The following is a 25,672-nucleotide window of genomic DNA, read 5'->3' on the forward strand; positions in this document are numbered from 1 at the left end:
GAGAGACTCATAGAGGCTTACAGAGTATATAGCCCTCTAGATCCTGAGGCAGAAGAGAACAGGAGAAAAGTAAATATAGCCTTTGTGACTCAGGCCACCTCAGACATTAGGAAAAAGCTTCAGAAGATAGAGGGATTTAAAGGAGAGAATAGAAGCAAGCTATTAGAGATAGCCCAGAGGTGTATGTCAATAGGGATGATCTGGAGGTTGGCAGGGTGAAGGAAGTTGCCAAAATTCTGATTGCTGCCCAGAAACCTCCTCCGAAAGGGAAAGGAGGACAGCAAAAGGGCCAGGGACGGTGAATAGCAAAAGATCAATGTGCCTATTGTAAGGAGAAAAGGCACAAGAAAAGAGAGTGTCCAAGGTTAAAGGCTGACAGCCAAGGGTCAAGGCAGGGCCCAGAGGTCTTGCTCCAAACCTTAGACTGACGGGGCCAGGGCTCCATTCCCACCAGTTCCCAGGAGCCCATGGTCACCTTAACAGTCGAAGGAAAGCCAATAGACTTTCTAGTTGACACGGGAGCCACCTACTCCGTCCTAAAGAAACCTCAGGGCCAGATGCAGAAGGCAACTACTAAGATAATAGGGGCAACGGGCAAAGCAGAAGCCTACCCATGGGCCACTGCAAGAATTACTGACTTCGGTCGAGGCACCATCACCCACTCTTTCCTAGTCATTCCAGACTGCCCTTACCCACTGCTTGGAAGGGACTTATTGCAGAAACTTCAGGCCACCATAACCTTCCGACGGGAGGAAAGCCCTATGGGGAACAAAGAGGCAGAGGTCAGCATGGAAGTAACTGTCCCACTGTCTGAAGAACACTTACTTGCCACCATCCTAGAAGGTAAGGAGGCTGAGGAGGAGGTTTCAGATGCCCTGCATGCCCGGGGAACCTGAGGTTTGGGTGGAAACCAACCCCCCCAGGTTTGGCTGCTCACCAACCGTCTGTCCTGGAGCAACTGCTTAGCACTGCTAGACTGGTTAGGGTCAGGCAGTACCCCGTCCAAGCCCGAGCTAAACAGGGAATTGCCCGGTACTTGCAACACCTGCTGGAGGCAGGCATCCTTTGAAGGTGCCAATCAGCCTGGAACACCCCGCTGCTTCCCGTCCAGAAACCAGGGAGCCAAGACTATGGTCCGGTCCAGGACTTGCGGGAGGTGAATGCACAGGTAGACTATTCATTCCACGGTACCCAATCCGTATACCTTACTAAGCTCATTACCCCCAACCCATACCTATTATTCTGTCCTGGATTTGAAGAATGCCTTCTTTTGTATTCCCCTGGCACCTCAGAGCCAAGGGATCTTTGCCTTTGAATGGAATGACCCAGATAATGGGCTGGTGGGGCAGTTCACTTGGACCAGACTACCACAAGGGTTTAAGAATTCCCCCACCATTTTTAATGAAGCCCTCAACAAAGATCTGCAGGCTTTCCGCTCCTCCCATCCATCCATCGTACTGCTCCAGTATGTGGATGACATCCTCATAGCTGCCAAGGATGAAGGAGAGTGTGAGGAATCTACCTCGGACCTGCTACAAGATCTCGGGCGAATGGAGTATCAAGTCTCCGCCAAGAAGGCCCAGATTGTGACGCAAACTATAAGTTATTTGGGGTATAACTTACAGGGAGGGCAAAGGACATTGTCCAGCCAGCAAATTCACATGGTCTTGCAGATCCCTGAGCCTACTAACAAGAGACAGGTATGAGAATTCCTGGGTGCAGTAGGATACTGCCGATTGTGGATATTAGGCTTTGCAGAACTAGCTAAACCCCTGCACGAACTGACTAGAGGTAAGGAACAGCAGTTCACATGGACAGATAAGGAGAAGCAAGCGTTCCAAGCGCTTAAAGAGACCCTGGTGACTGCCCCGGCTTTGGCCCTGCCAGATCTGGCCAAACCCTTTCAGCTATTTATAGCAGAAAGGGGCAGGGTAGCCTTAGGAGTACTGAGCCAGGAACTTGTGCCGTAGAAGAGGCCTGTTGCCTATCTGTCCAAGAAACTTGATCCTGTAGCCTCAGGATGGCCAACATGTCTAAGGGCACATGCTGCCACCTCCGTACTAGTCAAGGAGGCTAGTAAATTACCTTTAGGGTGGGACATCAAAGTCATTGAGGAACACTACGTAGAGCAAGTGCTGCGAGCACCTCCTGACAGGTGACTATCTAATGTGCGGCTAATGTAGTATCAGGCTCAGCTGCTGAACACTCCATCTGTTCAGTTCCTCAAAACTGCTGCCCTGAACCCAGCGACTCCACTTTGGTCCACAGTTGCAAAGAATTCCTTGACACAGTGACTGGCTCCCACTCGGACTTAAGGGATCAAGCATACAGGAAGGCTGACCTGACCCACTTTACAGATGGGAGCAGTTTTATTAAGGATGCCACAGGTCCTGTGGCAGAAAGCACTGTCTGCAGAAACATCTGCACAAAGGGCAGAGCTAATAGAACTAACCCGAGCCTTACAGATAGCAGAGGGAAAAGTTGCCAACATCTACACTGACAGCCGGTATGTATTTGCCACTGCCCATGTCCACAGAGTCATATACAAGGACAGAGGCTTACTGACAGCAGGGGGGAAAGACATTAAAAATCGCAATAAAATTCTTGCCCTCCTAAACGCCATTTGGCTACCTACCAAAGTTGCCATCACCCACTGCAGAGGACACCAGAGAGGGGACTCACCTATTATAAAGGGTAACAACCTAGCAGACTCAGCTGCAAGAGAGGCAGCCACTAGGCCACAAGAAAGCCTTCTGCCATTGCTGCCTAAGCCAATGCTACCTCCGGATCCTAGATATTCCCCAGAAGAAGAGCAGGAAGGGATGCAGTTGAAAGGGAAGAAAAATCAGCAAGGATAGATAGAGCTTCCTGACTCCCAGCTCTATTTACCCCAGGGAATAGTAAGAGAAATAGTAGGAGATATTCATACTAGTACCCATCTAGGACAAAACAAGTTATAACAACTTATCAGGAAGTATTATGTAGGGCCCAACATCAGGGATATTGTCCACTCCATTGTCTCAAGGTGCAATATCTGTGCCAGGGTAAATGCCCAGAATAAGAAGTTGCCTCCCTTTGTGAGGTATTGGGGGAAAGCTCCAGGAGAACTGTAGGAAATAGATTTCACAGAGATGACCCCTAGGAAGTCAGGTTATAAGTATCTATTAGTATTAGTAGACACCTTCTCAGGATAGGTGGAAGCATTCCCCACGCAATGAGAGGCTGCTTCCACAGTCTGCTAAGTCTTATTAAGGGAAATCATACCTAGATATGGCATTCCCCTAGCCCTAGGATCAGACAATGGACCTGCATTCATATCCAGGATATCTCAAGAACTAGTCACTAAGTTAGATATTAAATGGAAATTGCATTGCATTTATAGGCCCCAAAGTTCAGGACAGGTAGAAAGAATGAATAGGACTCTGAAGGAAACTATAATTAAGCTGAGAGGGGAGACCGGCGAAAACTGGGTTGAGCTCCTCCCTTCCACCCTTTTTAGAACTAGATGTACCCCCTATCTCAATAAATGGACCCCTTATGAAATCTTATTTGGGCAACCTGTGCCCCTTGTACCTCAATTGATCAGAGGGGAACTAGAGATTTCTAATCATAAATTCCTCAAGTTCTTGCAGGCCCTGCTCCAGAGTAGAAAGAAAGGTCATTGAACTGAAGCCTGCCAGGCTTCCCAGCCCCATCAAGGGACACGTCTGTGCTGTGGAAAGAAGGACATGAGAAGGTTTTACAGGCTACTCAGCAAACTGTTCAAAGACTGTCCAAGAGGCACTTCTAGCAGTACACCACCCAAGGACTGACTCCCACGTAGACGGGTCCACACACCATGATCCTGAGCACCCCCACTACTGCCGCCTGGGTCCACCACAGCCGGCTGAAGCTTGCAGTCCCAGCAGAGACACCTTTGTGGACAGCGAAGACTGACCCCGCCAACCCTTGTAAGCTGACCCTGAGAAGGACAGCATGCCTGCTTCAGCCACAAACCAGAAGTTAACTGGTCCACGCATGGCTAATGCCTAGAGGAACTAACTAAGGACTCTTTTAATCAGGCTTTAGGAAAAGGGAAACTAGGATAAAAAGAAAGTCAACTTAATTTTCACTAAAGGTTAAAGATTTTTAAATCAAGAGTTTTGACTAGAAAGGAATTGTATGGTTTTGATAATAGAAAGTATGAAGTGTAGATGTATTTTTGAAAAGAAAAGGTAAAAGCAAGTTGTTATGAAGGCCAGTTATTTCTGGATAAGAAAGTGCATAAAAGTTGAAGGTTTGTGTAAGTTGCAGAAGGTCTGTGCAAGTTGTAAGAAGTTAGTGCAGAAAAGAAAAATACAAGGCAGCACACGTTCCTTGTGTATCAGCCCTGCAGATATTGTAGGAAAGTAGTTTATTATCTTAAAACAGTGTGTGCTTGTGTACTTTTGCAAAGATATTGTACAAATGTGCTGAAAACATTGTAACCTTGTAGGTTTCGCCTATAAATACCCCTCTCCCCCTGAGCTCATCGCTGACCATTGTGAGAGGCGTAGTAGGCTAATCACTAGTCAGTGTATAAGACCCAATTAGCTTATAGCTACAGCTAAAGTGGAAAATTCTCATGAGCCCCAGCCTTATACCATTCTCCCCACTGATGAAGAATCAAGGGTTTGATTTATGCCCAAAAGAGATGGGGGAATGTTAGATTCAGGGAGTACTGGGGCTGCCAAAGAGTGTAACTATTAAAGGAACAGGGAGTGCTGCAAAGAGTGTAACTATTGAAGGAACAGTAAGTGCTGATATGGCTCCTGTGAGGCTGGGAATAAAGAAGGTCAGAGACCCTTATCAGAAGTTTAGGTTTGAAATTCGCCACTAAGCTAAAACCGGCCCCTGTTGCTATGCTGGCCCCTGTTGCTATGCTGCCTGTGACCTCCCTAGCCAATAGCTAAACTGCCACATCTGCTTCTGTACTATGCTTGCTCACTTAGGATATATGAGGGCCTGGCTGTAAACTCCAGGTGTGGCTTCTGTTTGCAGCTCCTTGTAGGCACGGTGTCTCCAGACATCTTGGGAGTCTGCACAGGTTAAACTGGCCAATAAAGTAACGTCTTAACTCCTGAAAGTCTCTGACTTTTGTTCTCATACCCGGTGGATGCTACAAAGAAGAAGAGGAAGAAATTGATGATGAGGAAATAGAGCAGCGTTGTGGCATGATGCATCAGCGAGCACAGGAGAGAAAAAATGAAGAGATGGAAGTCATGAACGTGGAAGATGAAGGATGGTCTGGGGAGGAGTCAGAATCAGAGTCCGAGTACGAAGAGTACACAGACAGTGAAGATGAGATGGAGCCTCGTCTTAAGCCAGTCTTCATTCGAAAGAAGGATCTAGTAACAGTTCAAGAACGTGAAGCTGAAGCATTGAAACAGAAGGAACTGGAGCAGGAGGCAAAACGCATGGCTGAGGAGAGGCGCAAGTCCACACTCAAGACTGTAGAAGAGGAGACCAAGACAGAGCTGGAGGGAAACAGGTGGTCCCTGGCTGCACTGGATGCACTGAACACTGATGATGAAAATGATGAGGAAGAATATGAGGCATGGAAATTCGAGAGCTCAAGAGAATCAAGAGGGACAGAGAAGATAGAGAAGCGCTTGAGAAGGAGAAGGCAGAAATCAAACGTATGCAAAACCTAACCGAGGAAGAGAGGCGAGCTGAGCTTCGGGCAAATGGCAAAGTTATTACCAACAAAGCTGTTAAGGGCAAATACAAGTTCTTACAGAAGTATTATCACCGGGGTGCCTTCTTCATGGATGAGGATGAAGAAGTATGCAAGAGAGATTTCAGTGCACCTACCCTGGAGGATCATTTCAACAAAACTATTCTTCCCAAAGTATTGCAGGTCAAGAACTTTGGGCGCTCTGGTCGTACCAAATACACCCACCTTGTGGATCAGAACACCACCTCCTTTGACTCAGCATGGGGTCAAGAGAGTGCCCAGAACACAAAGTTTTTTAAACAAAAGGCAGCTGGGGTACGAAATGTATTTGAATGGCCATCTGCCAAGAAGCAGAAAACTACTTAAAGTTCAACTACTAATTCTTCCAGTTGTGGGACACAAGGGGATGTCTCAGTGGCTAGCCCTTAATTTTTTTATGCACATGACCCATGTATCCTGTCTATTGGGCTGCCAACTGTAACACTTGGGGAACCCAATTTTGGAAGGTGCTTTGTAACGTTTGGACTCCTGCTGATAAACCCACAGAAAAGCACTTTGAATCTAGGTAATTGAGAGAATATTCATCCTATTTCGTTGTTGTTATTAATTGATACTAGAGAGAGGAAGGGAGAGGCAGAGACATCGATATCAACTTCCAGGTGGGACTATCTTCACTTAAAACTATTACTGAGAAATCTTAGGTTTCATCATTGCTCAAGTTTCCCAAATTCACTTGGGACTATTCAAAATTTCTTTTTCCAGCCCCTTAACTTGGGTCAGAAACATGGGCATGTAAGGGTACAGTACATTACTTCTACCGTACAGAAATCTACACTCATAAAACCTGTTTTTCATTTAAAAAAAAAAGAAAATAACAACAAAAGAACAGATCAGTAATGTAGAAAATAGATTCTTTGAAAATGATGAGTCAGTTTGACAGCTCATTCAATCCAAATTTACTAATGTTCAATCATATTTGAATTTTTAGAATTTGACATATTCAGAATTGGCGAGTACCATATTTTGTTTAAATCTATTTTCCCATATCTAATAATACTTAGTTACCAGTCTAAAAATAGTATTTTCATTGGATCAGCATAAATTCTCCAATAATCTTAGAAAAGAGAAACAATGATGCTAATCAGAAGGCCTGTTCTTGATGTTACCAAATGTTTCTTGATTGAGAAAGCAAAACTTAAGTAAAAGTAACAAAGAAGTGAAATATGATAAGGAGGCTGCATATGGTTGCTTTGCCGTATTGCTAGGTAAATGTGGCTAAAATAATACTAATATCGACCTTTTTATTTGAAAGGAAATTTTAAAGAAAAAGAAGATAAAAGGACCAATCAAAGATAATGGCATATTCCCCAGACCTGTAGATTCTTTCTCTGGTAAGCAGAGGGAAGAGGACAATATTCTTGTTTTTAGATGACAAACCCTTGGGCTATAATTTTCTTAGGTTTTAGAGAATAGAGATGCTATTAAGTTGGCATCTTCTTGCTTCAGTGACTGGGAATGTACCAGCATTTCCATTACAAACTCATCTCTTATGAGGGAAATGCTCTGATCCATCTGGTAAATAACACATATTTGCCTCAGGTCTAAACAACAAAGTCCAGAATACTTAAGAATAAGGTAAATTTTCTATGTGTTCTTATCTTCAATGTTATTACATCACTTCCGTGTTCTTTGAAGTAGCCACAAAGGCCATTTTAGTTTCTCTTCTGCTTTCCATTCTCCAAAAGTTGTGAATTTCTTTTATGTTACTTAAACAGAGATCATTGGTTTTATCATATCATTTTATCACATTTTCTGAAGGCCTGCAAATAATAGATGATGAGAAAGTGAGATTTTATAGAGGCATATTTATGAGGAACAAGAAAACCTACACAATTTTTATTTTTTATGAGGATTTTGGTGGATGCTTTATAATAAACATGATTTTGGGTTTCAAGATCAATAAAGTCTTTGCTGAAACAAAAAATAATTAGCTCATCGAATTAGAAGACCGAAAGTGCAGGAGTATAGACATCTTAGAGATGAGTGGAATCAGGGACCATGCCATTGACACTCACATTTCCCCAGCCCCCCTTTTTTTTTTTCCAGAATGTATGAAGCATTTGACCAGGCCAGGTCTTCAGAAGACAGGAGCCTCATAACATATGTCCAACCTAATATCAAAATTTACCTCTACTTATAGAAGAAAGAAAACTCTATCTCTCAGTTGGAAAAATACACAGGATGTATTCTTATATGCCTGGCCTGGGTCTCATGCCTAACATTGAACCAATAACTATTTCTTAGATATTTCCATACCACTATTATCAGCTACAACTGGAGTTACCTGACTAAAGTTGGAAATACAAGCCCTGGCCAGATAGCTCGGTTGGTTGTAGTATTGTCCCGAAGCGCAAAGGTTGCTGATTTAATTCCCCAGTCACAGCACATATAGGAGCAGCTTGATGTTCCAGTCTCTTTCTCTCCCTGCCTCCCTCTTAAGAAATAAATAAATAAAGTGGGGAATTCAAATACCCAATGGAAAGGTGTGTTGTCACCCAAAGAATGGGTTAGAGTTGCCGGAAAGGCCAACACCTTAAATGTCCTCTATTCTATATATAATCTCATCTGTTATATAAACTTTTCAACTGAGGAACTCGATGGAATTATGACAGGTGTGAGATTTCTAATAATTTTTTTTTAGAAATTGTATAGGATAGAAAAGTTCAACAAGTATAAGCAAATATATATATATATATATATATACACACACACACACACACACACACACTATATATTAACCAAGTAAAATACATCTAAAATTTTTTAGTATACTGTATTTGCAAAATGTGAATTTTCAAAAGTTGACTATTTTTACTACTATAATAAGTTGACTCAACTTCCAAAAATAACCTACTGTGAACTCGTGGCTTTCCTATTATATCTTCTTAACCTTCCCTACTGATCATGATCACATTGAATTCTATAGCCATCATTTCTTTGTTCTCCGTTTTATATAGTTGCATACACTTACAAGCATTCTTAAAAACTGTTTCCTTAATTAACTATTTTTAACATTATATAAGTTATACTTGTTTATATAAACTAGTTTAGATTATACATTTTTTCAATATCATATTGCTAAGATTTATCCATTTTTGTTTTCATTATAGTACATGTGAATATATTACCATTAATAAATCCAATCTCTGTTTTATAGATTGTGAGTGTTTTTTTTTTCTTGCATATGGGCCACAGTAAATATATGCCAATATTTTTCTTAGGGGTACAGAGGAGGCAACATTAAGGGGTCATAATATGTGCTTGTAGGTCAAATACATTTGCAAATATGATGTATGTTTGCTCGCTTATAGTTTGCAATGGGTGTGGGAGACAGGCTGTAAGCTGGAAAGGTCCTTATAGCCTAAGGATTAGTTTTAAGACCTTTCCTACCATTTTAATACTAAGATCTTTTCAAAACTAAGCTTTTCTCCACACCCTTGACTGTTGCATGATGTGGGGTGGTGCACTCTTATGAGGAATTCCACTTATGCCTCAGATAAGTGGCTTTATATCAGAGAATTCTTTTTCTTGTATATTGGCTTAAAGGCTTTAATTTCTACACTATAAAATAAGGGAGACAGGGGCTTTCTCACTCAGGGATCCTGTCATCAGCATTGCAGAGGAGAGGCAGCCAAGATGGTGGAGAGCTGAAGGAGAAGCCAGCTTGTGCAGAGTTTGTGCAGAGAGGAGACAGGGTACAAAGAAGAATGAGGCTGGTGAGGTAGAAACCTTTGATTCTAGGAATACTTGGATAAGTCAGTGGCTTTGGAAGCCCTGAATGGAAAGGGAAGTGTTTTCCCACTGTGTGTGTTTTCTCGCCCACTGGGTGTGAGCTAGAATTAATGGTAATGGTCCACCAGTTCTTGGCTCCATTGTTTCATTACCATCTGTCTGAATCAAATGTGAACCTACATGAGCCAGGCAGCTGTGATGGTGGCCTCAGCTACTGGCTTTACAATGCTAAATAATTTTAAAAAATAAAATAAAACCTATAAATGGACCAAAGGATGTCATGACCTAAATATACTGCTCACAAAAATTAAAAAATATTTTATCATTTCATATTCATTTTGAAATATCCCCTAATTTTTGTGAGCAGTATAACATTGTTACAATTGTGTGTACCCAAGTTTCAAAATTTTTCAATTAAACAAATACATTTTACATTCTTTTTTAAAAGTAAGCTTATTTATATCACCACAAAAATAGTTACTTGCCTAGTAAAAAAAACTAGTGTAATGAAAAAATCATAACTTTTTGTCAGCTGAAACTGATTTAGAATTTTTTATTTTTATAAAATCTTTTTGTTTAATAGCATAGGCTCCAGGGACAGAATTGTTGGGTTTCACTGTTTTCTAACTAGTGACCACTAGCAAGCTTCTCTGTTACTGTTCACACAATGGCCTCAACTCTAAAATGGAGATAAAAAATTGGGTCCAACAAGAAATAACCAGAGTCACTATAATGTTTTAAAAATAAGCATTTTAATAGAGGGATCAGGGAATATAAAAACAGAAGAATGTGGAGGAGTGAAAATTTAGAGAAGAAGCCTGCAGCCCAGGATCCACAGAAATAGCCCTGAAGGACTTCAGACTGACGCACAGACCTGATGGAAAAGTCAAACATCACAAATACGTCTGAGATTCCACAGTATCTGACACACACAATTGTGAAGAAGATGCTCACAGAATCTGAGGAAAGAAAAACCCTTGCTGCCACAATTGCAAAACAGGAGTTTCTGAAGAGATTTGATAAGTCAGAGCTTATGGAGATGTCTGAAGAGAGGCTGCATTTGACCACCATTGTCTCTTAAGAATAATGGACTCTCCTCCTCTCTGCTTTCCAAATCTCTCATTTTCTCCTCTTTGGAAGACTCTAAGCCAGAACCTTCCAAAAGAAAGGATTCTGGGAAACACAGAGTCTTTGGCTTCTCTTCTATAATGCTGATGGGACCTAATTTGTAGAAGGCAATGATGATAAATTACAATCCATGGTTTGTAATACCTATCATACAAAGGTGAAAAGATTAAATGAAATAATGCATGTGGAGCATTCAGAATAATGACTGTACTCAAAGAATACATACAACCATTATTTTAAAAACAATGTGATCCAGTTAAGTTACTTTGCGTCTTTGTATAATTTCCCCCCCCCTTCTTTCTTTCAATATAGAATACAGACAATGGGAAATTGCTATTTTTTTTGACAAAGTGCTTATAGACATGCTTTTTATTTTAGGTTTAATTGGTATTCAGTACTATGACTAGGTATTGTAGGTATTGGACAAACTAGTTGCTTCACCACGTTCATCCAGGAACTGTTTTCTTTAATTATCTACAAGCAGGAGCCACTGCTCTGGAAATGTTAAATATGAAGACTACATAAAATATAGCTATTACTATTAAGAAAATTAAAATGCAGAGATTTTTTTTTCTAAAGGAATTGTGCTTGTTTTGTACCCAGCACCTTTCTGAGCAAAGCTAGTATATATGGCCCACAAAGCCTAAGTTATAGTAACTTGTGTAATAAAAGAGTAACGTATATAGAGACCTCTGTTATAGACTAAATCCTTATTTTGCAAAGAAACAAAAAGGTGCTTGAGGAAGCAGTGTGTCATGGAGTTTCAAAGTTACAACACTGGAGCAAAAATACTGAGTAACAACTCCAGGTTTGGCACTTATTAGGCATGCAACCATGGGTAATTTATTTAGAATTTCTCTACCTCTGCAACCCGGAAATGTTAACAGCAACCATTTCAAAATATTACAGCATACATTAAATTAATTAATTAATTTAAAATATATTTTAAAAAGTCTCTGGTAAATTAAAGTCATGAAAAATTATTTTATTATTGTAATTATTTTCAGGACACACTGAATGTTGCAGAAATAAGCACCCTTGCCACAGTATGCATACCTATGCCATACAATAATTATGTTCAATAGAGATAAGCCATTTGGGATGGTATTAACAGTCATTTATTCTGTCCAAGAGTTCTGAATGTAAGCAAAGAGAAAGATTTGGAAGCAGATGGTTCAGTGGGATAATTAGTAAAAGTAGAGAGAAAGGGTAATGGAGACAAACAGATGAATGGCTGAGTTGATAGAGTAAAAGAATTTATTATTCATGGTGAGAAAAGTGACAAGATGAACAGGTTTTCAGAGCTGCTCTTGTATAACTAATTTTGCCACTAATTGTTGAATGATAATCACTTCAATCAACAGTGAGCTATGACTGCATGATTCCTAAGATAATTTCTGATTTTTCTTGCTTTTTTATCATCTATATAGGAATTCCCAATTATTTATGATCAATTCAGTATTTCTGTGTTCCTATCAACATGAAGTTATATAATGATAAAAAAAATTATGCAATGTACAATGGGATAATGTAGGGACAGAACAAATACAGTTATAAACACAGATATATTTCATTCTTCTTGTTTTGCCTCTCTTTTCATATCACCACTATTACCGACCTCAACAAGTTCACCCAACATGGATTCTGAGCCTATTCCAAGTATAAAATTTGCTTGGTGAGTACTATTATCTGTGTCCATTGAATATGCTCAGAAATGAATGTTATTGCTAAATGAACCAATATGCTGATAGGATAAAAAAGAGCAAGGAGAAAGAATGAAAATATTTAATTTAACATTTACAAGACTTTTATGACATTAATTCTGTCAAAAATGATGACTGGTAAGCCATTATGATTAATTTTATTCTCATTTGCAAGGCTCTTCACTCTTCATATATTAGTGATTATTATAAAATATTTCAATTATAATAATACCATTATTAGCTTTAATTATGTAAGTATAAAATTTACCAGTTCTTCAATGATAGCATTTATATTTTAAAAAATGGTGATGGAAGTGAAAAACTTGAATATCAGACTGAAAATAGCTTCTGAAGAGGAAAGAAAAAATCTGTCATCTTAAACTAAGTCTTGAAAAACAAACAGTAAACAGAAGTTTCATCAAGAAAAAAATAAAAAATAAAAACACTAGCACATAATATATAATTAATTAAGATAATATGATTTACATTTTAAAGTATTTAGCAGCCTTTAGACAATAATTCACTTCCACAATTCTTATATTAGATTTAATATGTCACCTAGCCATTCAAGATATATGATGATTTGCATAATTACAGAGCTATATTCAAATTATATTTAAGAAGTTCTCAGAATTATAAACTTCTTTCTAATTAGCCAGTTAATGGATTTTCTCCTCTCTTTGTAATTTTAAATATCAAATTTAAGGGGGAATTATTTGCTTTTATACTAGTAGGTCATTTCTTCTTACATATCTAATAAAAATCTCTTATTAAGACAAGTATAAATAAAATATCATTCTCTCTGTAATAATACAGAAGAATTACTGGTACTTATACAGAAGAAACCTATAGTTAGTATTGTTACAGTTGGGTATTGTGGTTATGTTTCTTAATTAATGGCTAATATTTTTTTTGCCATTCTGGTGATAATTTATTAATAACAACAAATTAACTTTTGTTTATAATTATAATTGAGACAAGTGCTTTTTTATAGTGGTAGCATACAGGGCATAAATTTACCATTTTATTTTTTTATGAATATACTGTAGTCGCATTACATACATTCACTTTGTTGTGCTGCCATCATCACCGTCTATCTCCACAATGCTCTCACTCTCTTAAACTGAAGTTCTATATTCATTAAAAATGAAAATGCTTCCCCTTCTATCTTACTCCAGTCCTTGCCAAGCACCAATCTACTTTCTATCTCTATGAATTTGACTACTCCCAATCATCTCATGAACATATTTTATGACTTTTTTTTTGTATTTTTCTGAAGTTGGAAATGGGGAGGCAGTCAGACAGACTCCCACATGCACCCAACCGGGATCCACCCAGCACGCTCACCAGGGGGCGATACTCTGCCCATCTGGGGCGTCGCTCTGTTGCAACCAGAGCCATTCTAGCACCTAAGGCAGAGGCCATAGAGCCATCCTCAGCACCCAGTCCAACTTTGCTCCAATGGAGCCTTGACTGCAGGAGGGGAAAAGAGAGACAGAGAAGAAGGAGAGGGGGAGGGGTGGAGAAGCAGATGAGTGCTTCTTCTGTGTGCCCTGGCCGGGAATCGAACCTGGGACTCCTGCATGCCAGGCTGATGCTCTACCACTGAGCCAACTGGCCAGCGCCTATTTTATGACTTTTAATTTTTCTGTTTCTGGCTTATTTCACTTAGCATAATGTCATCAAGATGCATTCGTTGCCTGACCTGTGGTGGCGCAGTGGATAAAGCGTCGACCTGGAAATGCTGAGGTTCAAAACCCTGGGCTTGCCTGGTCAAGGCACATATGGGAATTGATGCTTCCAGCTCCTCCCCCCTGTCTCTCTCCCCTCTCTCTCTCTCTGTCTCTGTCTCTCTCCTCTCTAAAATAAATAAATAAAAATTAAAAAAAATTTTAAAAAAAGATGCATTTGTGTTGTAATGTGTCAGTATTTCATTTCTTTTTAAGACTGAATAATGTCCCATTATATCTATAAACATTTAAAAACCTTTTGTTTATTTATTCATCCATCAGTGGATAGTTGGGTCATTTCTACGTTTTGACTATTATGAATAATGCTGCTATAAATATTGGCACAGCGAATATCTGAGTCTCTACTTTTATTTATTTGTATTTCCCTAATACCTCCATAATGATTAGTGATGCTAAGCATCTTTTTATGTTTTTACTGGCTATGTGCATATTTACTCTAGAGAAATGTCTATTCAAGTCTGAAGTGTTATTTTAATTGTATTTTTAAAATTTTTCCATTGATTTGAGAAAGGGAGGAAGAGAGAGAAGGAGAGAGAAAGAGAGAGAGAGAAAGAGAGAGAGAGAGAAAGAAAGAAAGAGAAAGAGGAGAATTAAATTTGTTGTTCCACTTAGTTGTTCCATTTAGTTGTGCCCTCATTGGTTGCTTATCATATCTACCCTGACTGGGGATCAAACTTGCAACTTCTGTGCACCAGGGCTGACACTCTATCTATTGAGCAACTTGGCCAGGGCCCTGAAGTGTTTTTTTTTTTTTTTTTTTTTTTTTTTTTTTTATAGAACTTTTTTTTTTTTTTAATTTTTATTTATTCATTTTAGAGAAGAGAGAGACAGAGAGAGACAGAGAGGAGAGAGAGACAGGGGGGAGGAGCTGGAAGCATCAACTCCCATATGTGCCTTGACCAGGCAAGCCCAGGGTTTCGAACCGGCGACCTCAGCATTTCCAGGTCGACGCTTTATCCACTGCGCCACCACAGGTCAGGCCAGTGTTTTTTTTTTAATGGAATGTATTTATTATAATTGATTCAGAACCAAATGAACATAATTTTAATAGCCATTGACTATTTTTTTAAAAAAATTGAAGTTAATGAAACTATTCAAAACACTAAATATATTTATATTTTTAAAGTATACTTTTATTTAAAATGGCATTTGAAATTGAATATTATAAAACTAATTTTCAGAAACATTTAATGGCATATAAATATAATCAAGTTAGACTGATATGTGAAAGAGGTCCAAATTTCAATTTGGAGTTCGAATGGCATCCACTATTTGTGGAAAAAAAAGGCATTTACAAAAAAACTTACACTCCTAAGTACCCATTAATTAAACTAAATAACAAAATGTGTTATGAATATTTATACATAAAGAATAATGACAATATTGTGTTAAATTGTGTGATACAAAAAAAAAGTTAAGTAGGATATTATCTAGCTTTAGATGCATTTCTTTCTTAAAATGAAAATGGGTTGTTTTAGTTATACATTTCCTTTATCAATTGCTAAGTTACAAAGTACCTAACATTTACTGTTCAAGAAGTGTTTCAATGTTACTTTAGTTTAGTTGAAGAGAGTATTGCAACTACCCCTTCAACAGAAAAATGGAGGTTACCTATATAATCAATGTCTTCCTTAAATCAATTATTTTTTTTCTCAATCAATGTTTTTTTTTGTTTTGTTTTTTTTTTTTTTACTTTTACAGAGACAGAGTCAGAGAGAGGGATAGACAGGGACAGACAGACAGGAACAGAGAGAGGTGAGAAGCATCAATCATTAGTTTTTCATTGTGACTCGTTAGTTGTTCATTGATTGCTTTCTAATATGTGTCTTGACCATGGCTACAGCAGACCAAGTAACCTCTTGCTCAAGCCAGCAACCTGGGGTCCAAGCTGGTGAGCTTTACTCAAACCAGATGAGCCGGCGCTCAAGCTGGCGACCTCAGGGTCTCGAACCTGAGTCTTTCGCATCCCAGTCTGACGCTCTATCCACTGTGCCACCGCCTGGTCAGGCTCAATCAATGTTTTTTATCATTGAAATGAAGTCCTAACTAATCAAATATATAAAGATGAAGATGACACCTTTAATGAAATACAGGATACAAGCTCTTGCTTACTTGAAGCAGACACTGGATTTGATACACAAGAAGAAATCAGCTAAAATTTAAAAATTAACCATGAATTGCTGAAGTCTGAGAATAGGCCAGCATGAGTGTGGCAACCATTGAAGCTCCACATACGGAGATAAGTTGAACCCACAGATTCTTCTCCACCAATCATACCAGGCTGGCATGCCTATGGGAGGTAAATCGCAACAACTGCAAGAAAAGTGCAAAGACCGATTGATATCCATATTCTTTCTCTCTCTTACAGAACAAAATACTTACATCACTAGGAAAAAAAGCAGCAATCCTTTGCAGCTAGGGAAAGCAAATTAAAACCAACCAATCAGCTCAACAAATAACAACACCCTTAACACTGGAAAGGAAGAATAAAATATAATGAGTCCAAACCATTAAAAGTTTCCTCTTATTGAGGGAGAGAGAGAATCAGTGGGTAGGCTCCACTCGCAACACCCAGGGACAAATAACTAACTGAAGACTGAGATAAAACCATAAGAAAAGAGAAGACTGCATTTACCTCACTATCAGATTATCAAGCACTGAGTAACAATGAACATCAATCCTGCAGAAAGATGGGTAAGAAGATGGAAAGAGACTGTATCTGAAGTATAAGCACAAGGCAAGATCTAAAATGAAAGTGAAACAGATAACTGTCTGGCAGAGGGGTCCTCAGAATCATGACATTGGGAGGGGAATTGAAGTCTATGGTGTATTGAGGGCAACTACAACAACAAAACCTAGAGCCAGCTCAATACTTAACCCAAACTGATTCCCCAGGCCAACTAACATTCTAGCAAAAATTAAGGTGTGTTGAATCCCAGGAATACTTATTTAACACATGTCTAATGTCCAGCTTCAACAAAAATTTATAAGAACCATTATGAACCACATTAAAACAAGGAAAAAAATGTGCTCAAGAGAATGCAGCAAGTAAAATCTGTCTCAGATGTAATTTGGATAATGAAGCTATCAGACAGAGATCCTAAAAATAGCTATTACTCACTGATATAGAGAACAAATTGATGGTCACTAGAAGAGAGGGAGTTTGGGAGATGGATGAAAAAGTTGAAAGAGATTAGGAAGTATAAATTAGCAGTTATAAAATTAGTCACAAGAATTTAAATACAGTATAAAGAATAATATTGTAATACTATGTATGGTGTCCAATGGGGGCTAAACTTATGCTTTGTAAGGTATATAAACATCTAATCACTATGTTGTAGACCTGAAACTAATGTAATATTGCATATCAACTGTAATTGAAAAATAAAATTTAAATTTAAAAAATCAATAAAAATTGCTATGATTAAAATGAGAGAGGTTCTTGTTTTAAAGGATATACAGATGCACAGATGGGAAAATTTCAGCAGAGAGATAGAAACATATGTAAGAATCAAATAAAACTATTAAAATAAAAGCATGGTAACCAAAGTAAAATATATGATTGATAGGCTCATTAGTAGGTTTAGCATAACTGAATTAAAATTAGGTCAGTAGAAATTAACCAAATCAAAATCAAAGAGAATAAAGGAGGGAAATCTTTTTTAAAGAATAAAGTAAGAACAAGAGAGGTGAACAATATCAAAAAATCTATCATGTGTGTATTTGAAATCCCAGAACAAGAAGAGGGAAAGAATCGAGTATAAGAAATATATAAAGACATGCTGTTCCTTAATTTCCCCTAATTAATGAAAGACAGTAAACTACATATCCAGGACTCAGAGAATGTTAGGCAGGATAAGTAAACACACATACACATACAATCTAAACATCAAATTTAAAAGATACTTTAAAGATAAACAATCCTATGCAGCATCCAATGTCTGAATACAGTTGTCTTCTATTATATTTTTCTGTTTAGGTTTCTCCTTATTTATAACAAGAGGATAATTTTTTTTACTAACATATAGCTATATTATATAATTTTCTCATGATTTATGACAGCAGGAGCTATCCTCTTATTCTTTTTCATATCAAAATTTCATTTCATATCAAATTGAATTATTAATTCAATTTTAAAATTACTACTCTTTTTTACTTATTTCTCATCCTGTTCCTAATATTATATTTAAGTGATAGGATTGGTTACAAGTATATATAAGAAACCCTTAGATCACAATCTATTTTTTCTCCTCTCCCAGTCAGGCCACCATGGTTTTTCTTAGGCAAGGAATGTTGATTTATTAGTGTAAAGTATTTGGATGAGAGGGAATATGAGAGAATCATTGGCTTTTCATTGATATATGAATACTTTAATCTTTTCTCAGTCTCCTGTCTTATTCACCATATCCCATGAAGAAGACATTAGTCTCAGTCACTCAGGCTATAATCAGAGTTGTCATCACAGAAAAATTAATGACAGTTAACTGTGATTTGAGAATTTATGGAACACCATTAAACTGACCAGCGTGGGGTATTTGGTAGGCATCCACTGGGTGGATTTCTTAATTTATATTTCACAATATTTGAAGATTTTTACAATGCAGTTAATTTTTTTTTTTTTTTGGTATTTTTCTGAAGCTGGAAACCGGGAGAGACAGACAGACTTCCGCATGCGCCCGACCGGGATCCACCTGGCACGCCCACCAGGGGGCGACGCTCTGCCCACCAGGGGGCGATGCTCTGCCCCTCCGGGGCGTTGCTCTGTTGACCAGAGCCACTCTAGCGCCTGGGGCAGAGGCCAAGGAGCCATCCCCAGCGCCCGGGCCATCTTTGCTCCAATGGAGCCTCGGCTGCAGGAGGGGAAGAGAGAGACAGAAAGGAAGGAAAGGGGGAGGGGTGGAGAAGCAGATGGGCGCTTCTCCTGTGTGCCCTGGCCGGAATTGAACCCGGGACTTCTGCATGCCAGGCAGACGCTCTACCATTGAGCCAACCGGCCAGGGCCGTTAAATTGATTTTTGATGATATAAAATTCCTACAATGAGAAAAGCATATTACTGTGAGGGACTTTATTCAATACCAGCTTGTGTCAATTAATTAATTTATTATCTTGTTTCTTCATAGGTTACTAGTCTGTGCACTAGTCTGTGTTACATTAAACTTGTATCCTCATCTGAAATATTGAGATAACAATTCTATCACTACAATATGTTTATTTATTAGAAAAACACCTAGTATAACATCTGCCCTATAATAGAGCAATAAAGTAATTCAAGCTCTATCATACCATAAGCAGAAGGTTCTTTTCATCTTCATATAATTTATACTGGAAATTATAGGTATCTTACCTAAAGAAGTTTTGGTGATCAAAAACTCATATTCTTTAAAAATGTACAAAACCCAAGAACTACTAGGTTATCTTATCTGTCTAGTTGGAAGTACAAGATTATATCTGTGGCATGTACTTTGGCTTGCTCTGTCCAATTTAGACTAAAATAACTCAGGTGAAGAAATTCCCCATTGAGACTCATTCACTTTTTTTTTTAATAATTTTATTTTTTTAATGGGTGACATCAATAAATCAGGATACATATATTCAAAGATAAGAAGTCCAGGTTATCTTGTCATTCAATTATGTTGCATACCCATCACTCAAAGTCAGATTGTCCTCTGTCACCTTCTATCTAGTTTTCTTTGTGTCCCTCCCCCTCCCCCTTTCCCTCTTCCTCTCTCCCCTCCCCCCCGTAACCACCACACTCTTATCAATGTTTCTTAGTTTCACTTTTATGTCCCACTTATGTATGGAATAATGCAGTTCCTGGTTTTTTCTGATTTACTTATTTCACTTCGTATAATGTTATCAAGATCCCACCATTTTGCTGTAAATGTTCCGATGTCATCATTTCTTATGGCTGAGTAGTATTCCATAGTGTATATGTGCCACATCTTCTTTATTCAGTCATCTATTGATGGGCTTTTTGGTTGTTTCCATGTCCTGGCCACTGTGAACAATACTGCAATGAACATGGGGCTGCATGTGTCTTTACGTATCAATGTTTCTGAGTTTTGGGGTATATACCCAGTAGAGGGATTGCTGGGTCATAAGGTAGTTCTATTTTCAGTTTTTTGAGGAACCACCATACTTTCTTCCAAAATGGTTGTACTACTTTACATTCCCACCAACAGTGTAAGACTCATTCACTTTTAACACAGCTCACTACTACGCAATTGTTCCTAAGATTCTGATGAGGCTTCCCTTTGCTCAATTTTGTCCCATCACTTCTCATTAAAGCAACCTGACATGAGGCATAATAGGAAAGGGAAGGCTGCTTGATAGTTACTCATTTTAATTTTACACATTTACACATTGTCACAGCTGTCATTTTTATTTAGAACAACCACTTAAAACACAACTTCAACTATTTCACTGAATGAAAATATAAGATTTCCAGTGGTTAGCTGACCCTAATTTAATTTTCTCTGCCTTCTTTAGTAAAAGGAAGAGATTGTGTGAAATATAACTCAGGATTCCTGCAAAACTTTTAAATGCTTATTTCAGATGCAGAAACATTGGTTTTCTTAGGTTTGATAATTTACTAAAAAGTGCTTCTTGATTTGTGATTCAGCAGAAAATCTAGTTTAATTTTATAACCATCTTGTGTGATCCACATCAGTCACGCTACTCTGATTTATTCAGAGTGCAAAGTATTTCAAAGGTGAAGGTCATTGTTGTCTGTAGTATACAAAGCCCTTGATACATGGCTTAGAAACATCTAGATTTTATTTATTACAATCTGTTTTTTGTGGCCTTTAGCCTATTAATAACAATATCTTTAGTTTACACTGAAGTTGGCATCTTGAGTGATGGTTCTTATCAATACACCAGCCTACCGTGAGACTGTCAAATAGATCTATTGTCAATTATCTAATCGCTTTAAAAACACTGCAATAAATGTCTCTGGAAAAACAGGACAGATATGTTCAAAAATAAATAAATGAATAAATAAAAAAGCAACTAGACTACCTTCTTACACCATACACAAGAATAATTTCAAAATGCATTAAGAACCTAAACGTTAGAGTCAAAACAATAATAATCCTAGAAGAAAACATAGGCAGTAAAATCTCTGATATTTTTTGTAATAATATTTTTTCTTATATATCTCTCCGGGCAAGAGAAACAAAAGAAAAATAAACAAATGGGACTTCGTCAAACTAAAATGTTCTTGCACTCAAAGAAAGCCATCAACAAAATGAAAAGACACCCCACTGAATGGGAGAACATGTTTGCTGGTACATCGGATAAGGGTTTAATATCCAAAATATATAAGAAACTCATAAAACTCAATACATACACACAAAAAACAAATGAAAATACCCCAAACAGTCCAATTAAAAAGTGGGCAAAGAACTAGAATAAATACTTATCCGAAAGGGACATACAGATGGCCAATAAAAAGGACATACAGATGGCCAGTGAAAAGGACATACAGAAACATATAAAAAGATGCTCAATGTCACTAATCAAGAGAGCAATGAAAATTAAAACCATAATGAGATATCACCATACACCTGTTAGAGTGTTCATCATCAATAAATTAACAAACAACAAGTTCTGGTGAGAATGTACAGAAAAGGGAATCCTCATTCATTGTTAGCAGAAATGCATATTGGTGCAGCCCCTAAAAAAGCAGTGTGGAGTTTTCTCAAAAAATTAAAAATGGAACTGACATATGACCCAGTGATTCTAATTCTGGGAATATATCTGAAGAAACCTAAAACACTAATTTGAAAGAATATATGCACTCCTGTGTTCTTTGCAGTATTATTTACAATATTCAATATTTGGAAGTAGCCCAAGTGCCCATCAATAGATGAGTAGATCAAACAAACAAACAAACAAACAAACAAAAAGAACTGTGGTGTATTTACACAATGGAATACTACTCAGCCATAATAAAGAAGAAAACCTTAACCTTTTGCAAAAGCATGGATGGACCTGGAGATCATTATGCTAAGTGAAATAAGCCAGTCAGAGAAAAACAAATACCATATAATTTTACTTATATGTGGAATCTAATGAGCAAAATAAACAAACAAAATAGAAACAGACTCATAGATACATAAAACAGTCTGACAGCTATCAGAGGGAAGGGAGTTTGAGGGACTCAGTGAAATAGTTGAAAGGATTGAGGAAAGGAAGAAACTCATAGACACAGACAATATTATAGTGAAGACCAGAAGGAAAGGGGGTGGGGAGAGGTAAAATAGTGTAAAAGGGGGATGGATGGTGATGGAAGGAGACTTGACTTGGGGTGGTGAACACACAGTACAATATACAGCTTATGTATTATAGAATTGAACACATGAAACACGATTTTATGAACAATGTCACCTCCATAAATTCAATAAAAATTGAAAACAAAACAAAACAAAAATATCTGCATGCACACAGCTTGATTTTTTTCTCTCCTTTCAGAGTATTGCAGAAAGAGAAAAGAAAAAAAAAAGGGGTTGTAACTCCTGTCTGCCTTTCATTAAGGATTCAATCTTTTCTTTATATAATGACTGCCTTTAGAATAAAACAATTTACACCTTTCAGGTTTCCACAGCAGAACTCCTATATGTAATTGTCATGTACTTTAAGAATAACAAGCTTTCTCTGTTACAAAGGAGGCTGTATAATGCAAATTAGTTAATTAATTCATGGTAATAAGCTTTATAGTGGCATTATATGACTTTTATGTGCCATAGTTTCCATTTGAAAGGATGGGTGGGAACACAGTTACCAGTTGTTTTCAGCAAATGGGTAATGCTAGTCTCAGATGACCTTACCCTAATATTCTTTATAAAAAAACAACCACCTAATTTCTCCTTTAAATGCACTTTTGAGATTACTTCCTTAAGAAAGCCTTCCCCCAATATTTTACAGTTAATGTCCACTAAATCTAATTTATCTCCTCTTTGGCAAAGGGTAGAAGCTTTTTGAGAGCAGGAACTCTAATTTTGTCTTTCATTCATCTTCATATTTGTAGCCTAAACACAGCATCTATTGCATGGCAAATTATCAATAAAATGAATGAATTTAAACTCTATCTTTATAGCAATAGGAAAATTCATATATTAAGAATATCCCTAGGGCCTGACCTGTGGTGGCGCAGTGGATAAAGTGTCAACCTGGAAATGCTGAGGTTGCCGGTTCAAAACCCTGGGCTTGCCTGGTCAAGGCGCATATGGAAGTTGATGCTTCCAGCTCCTCCCCCCTTCTCTCACACTCTGTCTCTTTCTCCTCTCTCTCCCTCTCTGTCTCTCTCTCTCCCTCTCTCTGTCCTCTCTAAAAAAGAAGAATAAATAAAAAAAATAATTATTATCTGTTGGTATATTTCATCATTCAGCATATTTAAGCTGCCAAATAAAATAACACCAACAAAATGTTTCTGAGTTCCTTCAAGTATATATTATCATTTAGTGAGATATTTTGTAAGGCATTCACAAGTTTTAGAATAATTTTTCCTACTCCATAATTTAAGTGGTGGTATTTAATATGGAGATATAAAAGTAAAATTACTTAGGTCCTGGTCGGTGGCTCAGTGGATAGAGCATCAGCCAAGCAGTGGATGTGCCAGGTTCAATTACCAGTAAGGGCACACAGGAGAAGCAACCACCTGCTTTTCTCCTGCTCCCTCTTCCCCTACACTCCTTCTTCTCCTTCCTCAATCAGTGGCTCAGGTGGTCTGAGTGCATCAGTCTCAGGTGCTAAGGGTAGCTTGGTTGATTTGAGCATCAGCCCCAGACGGGGCTGCTGGCTAGATCCCAGCTGAGGTGCATTCAGGAGTCTTGCCTCACTATCTCCCTTCCTTTCACCTAAAAAGCACTTTTTAGAAATCTTTAAAATGTAACAGGTTTAGAATTTTCTCTTTAAGCTTACTTATTTTGAGATATAATTTACATTTCTTTTCTGATTTACTTATTTCACTCAGTATAATGTTCTGACAAGGCCCATCCATGTTATTGTAAATGATCCGATGTCATCATTTCTTATGGCTGAGTAGTATTCCATAATATATATGTACCACATCTTCTCTATTCAGTTTTCTAATGAAGGGCTTTTTGGTTGTTTCCATGTCTTGGCCACTGGGAATAATGCTGTGATGAACATGGAGGTGCATGTGTCTTTGCATACCAATGTTTTCAAGTTTTATGGGTAGATACCCAAAAGAGGATTTCTGGGTAATATGGAAGTTCAATTCTTAATTTTTTGAAAAATCACCACACTGTCTTCTATAATGGTTGTACCAGTTTACATTCCAACCAACAGTGAATGTGAGTTCCTTTTTCTCCACAGCTTCTTTAACAATTATTTTTACCTGTTCTGTTGATATTAGCCAATCTAAAAGTTGTGAGGTGGTATCTCCTTGTAGTTTTGATTTGCATTTCTCTAATAGCTAGTGAAATGAGCATCTTTTCATACATCTGTTGGCCATCAGTATGTCTTTTTGGGAGAAATTTCTGTTCAGTTCTCTCCTCATTTTTAATTTGCATTGTTTGCTTGTTTGATGCTCTGCTTTATGAGTTCTTTATATATTTTGGATATTAACCCTTTATCAGAGCTGTTGTTTGTAAATGTTATCTTCAATTTGGTTGGCTGCCTTTTTGTTTTGTTGACAATTTCTTTTGCTGTGCAGAAACTTTTTAGTTTGATATAGTCCCATTCATTTATTTTTGCCTTTACTTTCCTTGACTTTGGGGTCAAATTCATAAAATGTTCTTTATGGCCAAGGTCTATAAGTTTAGTAATTATGTTTTCTTCTATGTAATTTATTGTTTCAGGTCTTATATTTAGGTCTTTGACCCATTTTGAATTAAGTTTTGGGCACGGGGCAAGATGTAGTCAAGTTTTATTCTTTTGCATGTGGCTTTCCAGTTTTCTCAGTACCAGTTATTGAAGAGGCTTTCTTTTCTCCATTGTGTCTTTTTTGGTTCTTTTGTCAAAGATTATTTGTCCATGTATATGTGGTTTTATTTTTGGGCTCCCAATTCTGTTCCAGTGGTCTGTATGTTGTTTTTCTCTCAATACCATGCTGTTTTGATTATCATGTCTCTGTAGTATAATTTGAAGCCAGGCAGTGTGATACCTCCAGTTTCATTCTTTTTTCTCAGTATTGCTTTGGCTATTCAGGATTTTTTATGGTTCCATAGAAACCTGATGAATTTTTGTTCTATTTATTTAAAAAATGATATTGTGATTTTAATGGGGATTGCATTAAATTTCCATATTGCTTTGGGTAATATGATAATTTTAACTATGTTGATTCTTCCAATTTATAAACAGGGAATATTTTTTTATTTCATTTACTTTTTAAAATTTCTTTCAATAATGTTCAGTAATTTTCAGTATATAGTTTTTTACATTCTTTGTTTATTCCCAAGTATTTTATTTTTGTTGTTGTAGCTGGAATTGAAAAAAGAATTGTTTTTATGAGTTTGTTCTCTAAGTTTTTATTGTTGGCATCTAGGAGAGCTGTAGATTTTTGTATATTGATTTTGTATCTTGCAACTTTATTGTATTAGTTGTTTCTAATAGTTTTTCAGTGGAGTCTTTGGAA

At 37.6% G+C, this 25,672-nt stretch overlaps 1 pseudogene; it reads left to right on the forward strand.

Moving 5' to 3' along the window:
• Nucleotides 1–788: 788 nt before the first annotated feature.
• Nucleotides 789–6,078, forward strand: LOC136306572 (microfibrillar-associated protein 1 pseudogene; annotated as a pseudogene).
• The last annotated feature ends 19,594 nt before the right edge of the window (nt 6,079–25,672 follow it).

This window comes from Saccopteryx bilineata, chromosome 5, assembly GCF_036850765.1.
Source record: "Saccopteryx bilineata isolate mSacBil1 chromosome 5, mSacBil1_pri_phased_curated, whole genome shotgun sequence".
Classification (NCBI taxonomy): Eukaryota; Metazoa; Chordata; class Mammalia; order Chiroptera; family Emballonuridae; genus Saccopteryx; species Saccopteryx bilineata.